At 20.6% G+C, this 11,005-nt stretch overlaps 1 protein-coding gene across 1 annotated transcript in view; it reads left to right on the top strand.

The window, feature by feature from the left end:
• The window catches only part of LOC117171359, a 47,352-nt gene that overhangs the window by 12,779 nt on the left and 23,568 nt on the right, over positions 1 to 11,005 (top strand). The gene's annotated exons all lie outside the window — the stretch shown is intronic.

Raw genomic sequence — 11,005 nt, 5'->3', positions numbered from 1 at the left:
TATATATTATAAAGATATAAAATCCTGCAAACTAAAAAAATGTCCTAAAATCTTTTCAAATAATCTTTTTAAGTAATTTTGAAAAATGAAAAATCATCTGCTGTTTCCTAAGAATCTTAAGAATTATTGTTTATTTTTTTACGGGCCTTCACAATACTTAAAAAGCTTTTAAAATTATTATAAAAATTATTCTAACTTCAAATTATTTGAAATATTAAAAAAACTTTTTAATGGGTTTTGAATCTTTTAAATACTTCTAAATAATCTTTTAATTTTTCATGTTTTTCTACAAATAATATGTGTTCAATTGTTATTTATGCATCAAAATTGAAAATTTTACTTACCAATAACATTTTTTAATAGTTAAAATTGTAACTGTTAAATTTTGCTAAATATTAAATAATTATCCTTTGTCTCAATTAAGAAATCTAAAATTGAATGGGTTAAAAATTAATATTTTAGACTGAAACAATATTCTTAATTTAATGAAAGCCTTTAATTACGAATATATAATTATTGTAAAGTTATTTTTTAATTGAAAATATTTTATGAGGTTTCAATCGGACGTTTACTGTAAACATAAATTAATTAACAATTTTTTAATTTAAATGTACAAGTATTAAAAATTGTACTACAACTGATTTTACAAGACGATTAATTACAAATTAATTAACAAAATATAAAAAAATTAATATATTTTAACGCTAAAAATTGAATTTTTTCAATTCGGAAGCCTTAATAGTTAAAAAAATTAGTTTAAATAGTTTTAAATAATTAGATTCATAATTAAACGCTTTTATTCAATTAAAAAAAATTGTTGCAGTCTTAATTTATTCAATTCTTACTTAATTAAATAATGTTTTGTATTATTTAGTAATATTTGACTCTTTATTTAAAATAACTAATGACAAAATCAAATATTCAAAGCTAAACAATTTGAAACTGAGTTTTAATTTTCTGTTTTAAAAATTTATTAATTTAAAACTGGAAACGTTGAATTTTGATTTATAAATAACAATTAAGCAGCTGGTGCTTTGAATCGACTTAAAACTAATTGATCTTTTAATTTAAGAAGTGTTCAGTTTGAAAAACAGTTAACAATCTACCCACAAAATTTTCACCCGAAAAATTCGAAATTTCGAATTCCCAAAGTAACATAAAAATACCGAAAATTTAGGTGGCCTTTTGCATTCTTTTTTGAAAATTTTGAAAATCTTTGAAAAACTTTTTAAAAATGCTCTTAAAATAATTTTTTAAAATGAAAAATTGTTGTCAAGTTCTGAAAAAGTTTCAAAAATTTTTACATTTGAAAAAATTTAAAACAAATTCTAGGTTTCTCAAGATTTTGTAATAAAATCTTGAAGCTTTTCAAGGATATTTACACAATTTAAAGTTAAAATAATTTAATTTCTAACAATTTTTAAGAGTAATTAATATTAAACTAAATTGTTGCAATTTTAATTGTTCTCTTTTTTACAAAAAAAAACATTTAAAAAGGTTTCAAATAATTTAAATGAGGTGTTTGTAAAGAAAAAATTCGGCTATTCGTACTAAAAGTATGGTGCAAATAAACACAGCCTAATTAAAAACATAATTAAGATTTTTGCAAATTAAAAAAAAAAATTAGAAGCTTTTTAACTATTGCGGAGGGATTAAAAAAAAAAAATTCTTACGATTCCTAGGAAAATTGAAAATCATTTTTATTTTGAAAAATTATTTTAAGAGAATGTTTAAAAAGATTTTAAAAGATTTTGAAATTTGCAAGATATTATTAAAATCGTAGGAAAAATTCGATCAATTTAAATCATATTTATAGAAGTTCGGGAAAATTTTCAAAAATAATTTTAAATTTGGAAAAATTTAAAAGAACTTCTAGGTTTCTCAAGATTTTGAAATAAAATTTTGAAGTCAGATATCTGAAAAAAATAGTATTTCTATGATTTTAAGAATCAAAATATGATAACTGATGCCACTTTATATAAAAAACATTTTTTTTATAAAGAATTTTGAAATTCACGAAAAAAAAACATTAATTTTAATCATGTTTTTTGCATCTCCGTTTCGAATTTTGAAAGTAAATTTTTCTGTGACTGAAATCGTTAGAACAATTATTTTAAGAGCAAATTTGTTGAACAAATAAATATATTTTAAGATCATTTTGTTATTTTTAAAATTGGAAACAGTAGAATTGTGAAGACATGAGAGATTTCGAAGGGTTTTGAAGATTTGAAAAGAATTTTGAATTTTGTTTTACAATACATTTGGAATTCACCCTGAATTCTTATTAATTAAATTAATTTAACTAAATTAATTTAATCTTTGAGCGCAAAGAAAGTACCGTATGGACGTAACTAAAAGTACCTTTTGGCCCCTATATTTTATCCCATAGGGACTATGAGGCCTGCAGTTATAATTATTTTCCAAAATTGTTTTTTTCAAATCAGAAATCTTTCAAATTTTTTTTAATGACCCGGAAAAAATTAAAATTTCACAGGAAATGGCCGGGAATTAAAAATTATTAATCTGGTAGACACCTTTATTATCAGGGTTTCTACAAGACATGGAAAAGTCAAAGTGTAAGAATTAAATACAAAGAAATGGATCAAAATATCTCAAGTGTGCATAATTATAAGAATTGTTTTTATTTTAATTAAAGGAATCATTTTTATTGAATGAATAATTTATTGAATTAATTCTTGTAATATTGAATTTATTATTTTTATTGATTGAATAATATTAATATTTAGAAGAGTAGTAATATTTATTTCTTGAATAGTAATATTCTATAGTAAAGAGTATATAATAATTAACTTGAAAAAAATATTTTTATTTTTATTTTAATATTATTTGTTATTTCTCTAATTTTAATATTTATTAGACCTAATGTTATTAGAATTATTTTAGGATGATATGGATTAGGATTAATTTCTTCTTGTTTAATTATTTATTATCAAAATATTAATTAATATTATTATAAAATGTAACAAATTATGTTTATTTTTCATTTAATTTCTCATGCTATATTTAGATCTTTATTGTTTTTACGTTCAGGAGTAATAATCCCTTTTTATCTCAGTTTTATTCAAAAGATTTATTATACGAAATAAGACTAAATTTAAATAAATGTATTATTTTATGCATTTTTGTATTATATCAACAATAATATATATTATCTGATTAATATATCATTTAATTTTAAATTATAATATATATTATTTATTGAAAATGAAATTTGATTTTATTGTTCTGAATTTATCAATACTAATACTATTTATTATAATATTATCAAGATTAATAATTATTATATTGATAAAAAATATTAATTTTAATTACAAATTAGTTATAAATAATAGTTTAAAATTCTATAAATTTTGAACAATAATTTTAATATTTATAAATTTATATTAACTTTTTTATATTTTTATTTGAAACTTTATATAGTTTATTATAAAACATAATTTCATAGTAAAAATAATTTCATTTATAAATAAAAAGATTATGTAAAGATTATAAATTAATTTTAATATGTTCAATATTATGTTTTATATAAAATTTAATCGTCTATTAATTAAGTTAGAAGCTTATTTAAATTAAATGATTTCTTTTTTAATTCGATTTTTTTAATTCAATTTAATTATTGACAATAATCCACCTCTAATTTGGTTTCAATTAATATTTTATAATATTTGAATAAATAAATTAAATCATTATAAATATAAGTCGAAATCAAATTCTAAATTTTAGTTTCATTCAAAAATAAATTTTTTTTACAAAATAATTTTTAAATGCAATTCAAATGTTATAAAATTTTAACTATTATTCACAAATTTTTATAATAATTTGAGTGAACCTTGCTTTTATTCAAAATATAAACCAATAATTAAAATAAATATAATTATTTAAAAAAATATTTTTCTGTGCAAATTTTTTAATCTTACAAATTTAATAATTGGAAAAATTAAAGAAATTTGTACATCAAAAATTAAAAAAATAATACCTATTAACAAAAATGAATAGAAAAGGGTAAACGTAATAATGAAATATTATCAAATCCACATTCAAAAAAATTTATTTATTACGTTTTTTATTTTATTTTTTCCCTACGAAAAATTAAAAATAATAAAATTATGCTAATTATAATTAATAATAAATTAATAAGGAACAAATAAAATACATTTTATATTACAATTTTTAATTTTATTATTGGAAATAAAATGTAATTTATATACTATATAAAATGATAATTTCATCAATAAATTATTGTATAATTAATATTTCATATATCAACAAAATATCAATATCAGGAAGCAGCTTCAAACCCAACTGGGTTATAAATTTGTTTAAATAAAATTATTGTAGGTGTCATATTAAGTATAATATGAAACGAATTTTAAACTGAAATGATAAATGTTCATAAATAAAAGATTTTTTATTCAAACGTATTCAATTAAGTAGTTAATTTTCAGTTGAAACATGTTTATTTCAAAAAAAATTGAATAGTCAAATTATCTTTGAAAAGATTAGTTTTAAACTGAAAAACAAATTTTTCAACCAAAAAATTAATGTTTCCAACTTTTGAACTACTGCAAAATACAAACTTTTTTTTTTACCAAAATTTTCGGAAGAGATTCTAGAATATATTTGAACGTGGAAGAATTCTTTCACAGGCGGAGAAGTTTAATTAATTTTTAATTGTTTGAAAGAAACAATTATTTAAACAATAAAAAAATGTTTTTTACTACCGAACAATTTTTTAGCGTAAAGTATACTTCGTAAGAAAAAGTTTCATAATTCAATTATTGAATTTAAATGAAACGTTCGCGAGAAATAAATTTTTGAAGAAAAAAAAATAATCAAGAACTTTGATTGTTAAAAACTTTTAAAAAACTTAATTTTGAGCAAAAATATTTTTAGGGGAGTTATTTTGATATAAAAACGAATCGAAAACTGTATAAATTAATTGAAAATAGAACTATCAATTTAAAAGTGGCACACTTGAGATATTTTCTTCTAAATGGAAGATTTAATGGGAGAAGCAAAAAGAAATTCGTGAATTGATTAACTTTTGATCAATTTTATTGTAGACAATTTTATTAGGATTTGGATTTTTTTTATGGAATTTTGTAACCAGACTCTTGTAGTAACCCTGCACGGTGTTCAAGAATGAGATTTAAATCAAATTTTCGGGTACTATAAATTTTATTGTTTCTATTGTTTCTTGGACATATTTCACCAAGATTTATATCAAATTTGAAATAATCATTAGATCACTTTTTTCTAAATAAAAAAAGAAACAATTTTCATAAATTTGTGAAATGAGGATTTTTTAACATTTATTAAGCCGTATATTTACTGTTTTTGCTTAAATTTAATAATGTATTAATAATAAACATTTAAAATAGGGACGACTAAAAAATCCCGAAAAATAAAATTCCCGACACTGTAAAATTCCCGAATTAGAAAATTCTCGATTAATAAAATTGCCGAAAAATAAAAATACCGAATTGGAAAATTCCCGAATCATAAAATTTTCGAATAGTAAAATTTCAGAATTATAAAATTCCCGAATAATAAAATTCCCGACAGTTTATAATATTACCAAATTGGAAAATTCACGAATAATAAAATTCCCGACAGAAAATTGCCGATTTATAAAAAATCCAAATTGGAAAATTCCCAAATTTTAACAATTAGAATTAAAAAAATATATTTTATTGATTACAAATACAACAATAAGACATTAGTTTCAAAAATTATTTTTAATATTTAAAATTTCGAAGCTCATTTCTTGAATTTAAAATAGCAATAATTTTAAATAAAATATTTCTAGGTAACGCGTGTGTTTTAATGTTCACAGTATTTAAAAAATCTAAAAACGTTCGCAAAAATAAAATTTTAATTTTATATATATATATATATATTTATAAATTTAAAATTCAATTTTTGCTAACGCTTCTTGCATTTTTTTAAATTCTATGCACATTTTCAAAAAAAGCGTCAAAATGTGAGTCATTATTTATTCTTTTAATGTAGAATTCCATTTTTGTATCGCCTTCCTTATTTTTGAAAACGTGCTCTTTTTAATTCAAAAAATAAGCTTCGAAATGTTAAAAATAATTTTTGAAACTAATATTTTATTGTTGTAATTTTAATCAATAAAATATATTTATAAAAAATTCTAATTGTTAAAATTTGGGAATTTTAAAATTCGGATATTTTATAAATCGGCAATTTTCTGTCGGGAATTTTCCAATTCGGTAATATTATAAACTGTCGGGATTTTTCGGTAATTTTATTATTCGTGTATTTTATTATTTGGGAATTTTCCAAATCGTTATTTTTATTCCTCGACAATTTTATTAATCGCGAATTTGATTATTCGGGAATTTTAATGTGTCGGGATTTTTATTTTTCGGGATTTTTCAGTCGTCCCTTAAAATAATAATAGTTCAATAAAATAAAATCAAGATTTAATGTTTATTTACATATGTAAATTTAAAGGCTGCTTAATAAAAAATGTTGTGAAAATTAAGATTTGTTTATCTATTCTACACCTTAAAACATAAAAAAAAAATACACAAAATAATTTTCACGAATAAAATAACATATTATTTATAGTGCATACTTATTTAAAAAATGTTGGGTTGTTAGTTTATTTTGTCAGGAGAGTAAATATACGGATTAATAAACGTTAAAAGATCATAATTTCACAAATATATTGAAAAAATAGGTTTTTTTCTAAATTTATAAAAAAGTGCTCTAGCAATTATTTTAAATTTGACATAAATATTGTTGGAAAATGTCCAAGAAACGATAGAAACAATAAAATTTACAGTAACCGAAAATTTCATTTAAATCTCATTCTTCAACACTGTGCCTGATTATAAATACGAAGTAAAACATTTGATTAAACAATATAAAAGAATAAGAATAATTGATCCAAATAATCCAGTAGCCACTAACACTTCTGTATGCACTGTCCCCGAGATTACTTTTTTTTAAAACGTCAAAAAAGGCCCCTCATTACGAATATCTTAGGTAGGTTTTCGGAATATGAGTCAGTTTTTGTTTAAACAATTTATAAAACATTTTCATTATTTATTGACAATAAATATTTATAAAATCATTTTTAATATGGCTGAGCGAAAATAAAACTTTTTTGCGTCTTTCACTTTTTTCGTACGACGAACCGTTTGGAATGTACAACGTTATAAACAAATGATTTTTTAAACAAAATTGCCATATTTGCAGTTACCTCAGAATCTATAATTCAGACAAATTTAAAGCTTTTACACTGCTTATATCAAGGATAGATCTCTTTAAAAAAAAAGAAATCTTCCGACCGAATAAAAACTTCTTTCCCTAAATTGTTGTTAAAAAGTTATTATTTTTAAGAGGAAACCGTTTAGACTCTTCATTTATTAATAAACAATCAACCAGTGTCATAATGTTGCTTCAAATTGTTGCAAAAGCCTTATGCAACATTATTAACATAATTTGTTGTATTTGATGTTTTTTGCTAAATTGTTTATAACAATTGATATAAATAATGACCCTCAATTACCAGAATTGAATTCAATTTTTTTTTATTAATCTTTGACATATCATTAAACCTTTCACACAGGTGAAAATTTGAATTTTTACTTAAGACAAGTAAATTAAAATCAATTATTTAAAAGTAAAGAATCTTTAACTGAATTGTTTGACACTTTTTAAATATTCTCTTAAAATAATTTTTCAAAATAAAAAATTATTTTTAATTTTCCTAGGAATCTTAAGAAAATGTTTTTATTCTTTTGAAGCCTTTCACAATTTTTGAAAAGAATCTAATTTTGTTGCTTAAAATCTGCGAAAATCTAAATTTTGTTTGTTAAAATTACTCAAATTTCGCTTACAAATAATAAATGTTTAATTGTTATTCATACATCCAAATTGTAAAGAAATTTTCTAAAATTTGTAAGACTTTCTGAAAATTGTAGAAAAAATTCAATTCATTTTGACACATATTTAGAAGTTCTGAAAAAATTTCAAAAATAATTTTTAATTTAAAACAACTTCTAGATTTCTCAAGATTTTTAAATAAAATTTTGAAGCTTTCCAAGGATGTTTAAACTAATTAAAAAGAAAATAATTGAATTTCTAATTCAAGAAGTGTTCACTTAAAGTTTTAAAATTTTTTAAATATTTTATGTTTCTAGCTTAAAATTCCTTAAAATTATATAATTTTGAAACTTTTAAAGTTCATTGATTGATTTTTTAATTTAGATGATTGAAAATGATAACGTGAATTTCTATAATTTTATATTGAAAAATGTTAGTACGTTCAATTTTATACACGTAAATTATTCAGCATTTGGATACAAAATTTTTTAATTAATAACTTTTAAATTTCAATTTTAAAAGTTCAAAATTTAACAGTTTCACTTTGACTGATTTCATTTGCAGCTCAGTTTTTATTACCTCAAGTGGAAATTTTTTTAGTTTCCGTGTTCAATTTTTTTAATTTCATTGACCGTGAAAAATGTTTGCGAACCGGAAAAAACCCGGAAAATGACAATGAATTTATTTTTTAACCGGGAATTTTACAGAATTTTAAGAATAAAAATTTGGTCCAACTTTCATTTCAACCGTTGTTTTAAAACTTTAAGAAATTTCCGTTTTAGATTTTTAATTTTTAAGCATATATTTTAATTTAAAGAATTTAAAAATGCAGTTTTAAAGGTAGAAAAAATTAAAAATCAGAGGTTTTTAAAATTAAGGGTTTTTAAAATAAAAAACAGGGTGGCCGCCGGACCGGAAACCGGGAATTTTACGAATTTTCAGAAGAAAAATCTGCCTAAGTGCGATTTTAACAGTTTTTAAAATAATTAAAGTGCAGCTTTCAGGATTTAAAAAATTAAAAGCATTTGAATTTGAAAATTTGTGATAAAAGGCAGTTTTATTTCATCAACTGTAAATATAAATAAATAAATAATTTTAAAAATGGATCTGTACTCTAAGTATAGAATTCTTGATAAGAATAGAAATTGATATATCATTTATTCCGATAATTTCATTTTTAAATAAAAATTTTCATGATTTATCAATAAAATATTTTTAATTCAGAGTTTCAGGTTTTCCTTTATATTATTTCTATTGATTCTTTCAGCTATTAAAAAATGTAAACTTGCGTTTTACTATTTGCAACTTAAAAATAAATCCGTAATAATATAGTCGTAATTAAAGTTTTTTATTAAATTTAAAACATTGTGAGTCTAAATTATTTAATTTTTATCCCATTTAATTTGACATTTCTTAATGAAGAAAAAGAATAAGTATTTAATATTTAGCAATATTTCACCATTCATTTAAGATGAGTAAATTGAAAGCAAATATTTAAAGGAAAACAATTTGAAACTGAATTGTTTTACATAGAAAGCTTTGAATCTTTAGATTTTCGAAGAACTTTTAATCTTTTAGCGTTACAATTTCAATTGTTCTGTTTAAAAAGTGTTTAATTTATAATTGAAATTGTTAAATTTTGACGCATAAAGAACAATTTAACACTTATTATTTAAAAAAAAAAGTGTCATTTTAAGAGATATTTAGAAGTTTTGAAAAGATTCAAAATTAATTAAAAACTTGAAATAATTTCGATTTATTTAAACGAAGTGTGTTAACATTTTTTTCAGAACTGCTAACTATATTTTAAAAGCAATCGAAATTTTTCTACAATTTTTTAAAAGCCAGCAAATTAAATAACATCCTCCAAATCTTCCATGTTCTTCTTTCATCATTTTTTAAATCTCTTAAAATCTTCTTGAACTTTCTGTTACAATAATTTTTCAAAGTGAAAAATTTTTTATTTTCCTAAGAATCTTTAAAAAAAATGTATTCTTTTGTAGTCTTTCACAATTATTAAAAAAATTCTCAATTTTTTGTTTGAAATCTGCAAAAATCTAAATTTTATTTTAAATTCGGCTGTAAGTATTTCAAATTATTTCAAATTCTAAATATCTCTCAATATTACTCTAATATTTTTACAAATAATAAGTGTTCTATTATTATTTATAAATTCAAATTTTTTTTCAATTTGCAGGATTTTCTAAAAGTTATACACAAACTTTCCCTTCATTTTGAAATAAAATTTTAAAGCTTTTGAGGGATGCCTAGACTATTTAAAATAAAAATAATTTAAGTTCTAATTCAAGAACTGTTAAGTTAAAAAAATTATTTTTCAACTTTTAATGTGTAGCTTAAAATTACTTTATATAAAATAATTTTGAAAATTTTTAAAGTTCATTGCTTGATTCTTTAATTTGGACTTTTAAAAATGTTTTGAAATATAGTTCAAAGTTCTGACAAAAAATTCAAAAATCAATTTTAATTTGGAAAAATTTTAAACTACTTCTAGATTATTCAAGATTTTGAAATAAAATTTTTAAGCTTTTGAAGGATGCCTAGACTAATTAAAATAAAAATAATTTAACTTCTAATTTAAGAATTGTTAAATTAAAAATATTATTTTTGAATTTTTAATGTTTCTAGCTTAAAATTACTTAAAGTAATATAATTTTGAAAATTTTCAAGATCATGAATTGATTTTTTGATATAGAGCATTGAAAATGTTAACGTGGATTTATATTTTTGGAATGTAATATGGATCTTTGAATACTATAATTTATAAAAGTTCTAAATTTTGCAGTTTATTTGCATTTGATTTAACGTTGTTTAATTTAAAATTGTTAGTAGCTTCCAGTTTATACGTGTGAGTTACTGAGCATTTGAATACACAATTATTAAATTGAAAACTTTTAAACTTCAATTTTAAAAGTTTGGAATTCATTGGTTCCACTTTGAGTGCTTTAATTTGTTGTTTATTGTTTATTACTTTATATGGAAAAATGTTTAGAATATAGTTTGGTTTTTTAGAGTATTTTTTTTAGATTTTTGAGAATATAGTTTTTCCTTTTAAGAGATCTATCATTTGTACAAGATGCAAAAAAGTTTTATTTTTGCTCATTGA

Source organism: Belonocnema kinseyi, chromosome 4, assembly GCF_010883055.1.
Source record: "Belonocnema kinseyi isolate 2016_QV_RU_SX_M_011 chromosome 4, B_treatae_v1, whole genome shotgun sequence".
NCBI lineage: Eukaryota > Metazoa > Arthropoda > Insecta > Hymenoptera > Cynipidae > Belonocnema > Belonocnema kinseyi.
The sequence above is the reverse complement of the archived record's forward strand: the minus strand, read 5'-3'. Positions and strand labels throughout refer to the sequence as shown.